The sequence below is a fragment of the Aplysia californica genome, unplaced genomic scaffold (assembly GCF_000002075.1).
Source record: "Aplysia californica isolate F4 #8 unplaced genomic scaffold, AplCal3.0 scaffold00164, whole genome shotgun sequence".
Lineage (NCBI taxonomy): Eukaryota > Metazoa > Mollusca > Gastropoda > Aplysiida > Aplysiidae > Aplysia > Aplysia californica.
The window spans coordinates 356,934-357,953 of record NW_004797434.1 but is presented as its reverse complement, the minus strand read 5'-3'; the positions used below and the strand labels follow the sequence as shown (position 1 = coordinate 357,953).

The 1,020-nt window shown below is 41.3% G+C and overlaps 1 protein-coding gene across 3 annotated transcripts in view; it reads right to left on the bottom strand.

Annotated features, from left to right (window-relative positions):
- LOC101846133 (beta-1,2-xylosyltransferase RCN11) overlaps positions 1-1,020 on the bottom strand; it is a 60,656-nt gene that overhangs the window by 11,070 nt on the left and 48,566 nt on the right. The window lies entirely within an intron of this gene.

Below are 1,020 nucleotides of genomic sequence, written 5' to 3'. Positions count from 1 at the left end.
GGTCAGAAAGAGAGAGAAAGAAGAAGAGAGAGAGGGAGAGAGAAGGTAGATTGAGAGGGTTATAACGAAACAGTTGAAGAAAAAAATGAAATGTTAAGGTGCGTACGAGAGGAAAGAATCGGTAACGTAAAAGGTTAAGGGGGAGCACAGGACAAATCCCGAATTAGGGATCCTTGACTTGTCAATCCGTACCGATAGGTAAAAGAATGCCCCTATAAAGTTCCACTAAACGCACATATAACAGACAAAACCTGCTATCGGTCAAGATCGCTACGCATAGGGCGCACCTAATTTGTAGCTATTGAGAAACAATACCTGTGGGTGGTTGGTGGGTGCTCTGGTGTGGTTTGCTCCTTCTTTCCTAACAAACATCTATCGTCCTTATCTACCCTTCTTCTTTTTTATGTTTGTTACTCTCTTGTAACAGCTCTAATCTTCTGGCGCTCATATGACCTTATGCAGTTGCGAGTGCCGTAAAACCTGTACATACTAAAACTACTAAAAAAACAATTCCTATCGTCCCGAATCTCCGTTGCATGGGACACATCACGCACCATCGCTCACAGTCACAGTCGCTCACAGGGTTGTGTCATGTGACGTCATGCGGCTGGACTAAGGAACGTTTTAAATGACCATATCCAAGCAGGCGTCCATCGAAGAAAAAACATTAACAACATTTTAAAATCAGCATCCTTCAATACATGGTAGACACGAGCAGATTTGGCTATTTCTCAATAGTATAGAAAATAATAATTAAGATTGCTATTCCTATAGAAAAGTATCAGTGTGTTGTGTGGTGCAATTTTTTTTACTTCTGGGGTCCTTTCTGTGCCTGCTAGATGAGATAGACTCCTCGCTACACGTACTTATTTTAAGTATACTTGTTGTCTGGTTTTGTTCTGTGCTCCCCCTAAGTCAAATACATTTCAAATTGTGACTTAAACGCCCTTCCTCCCCTTCTACCGGTAGAAGAAGAAGAAGAAGAAGAAGAAGAAGAAGAAGAAGAAGAAGAAGAAGAAG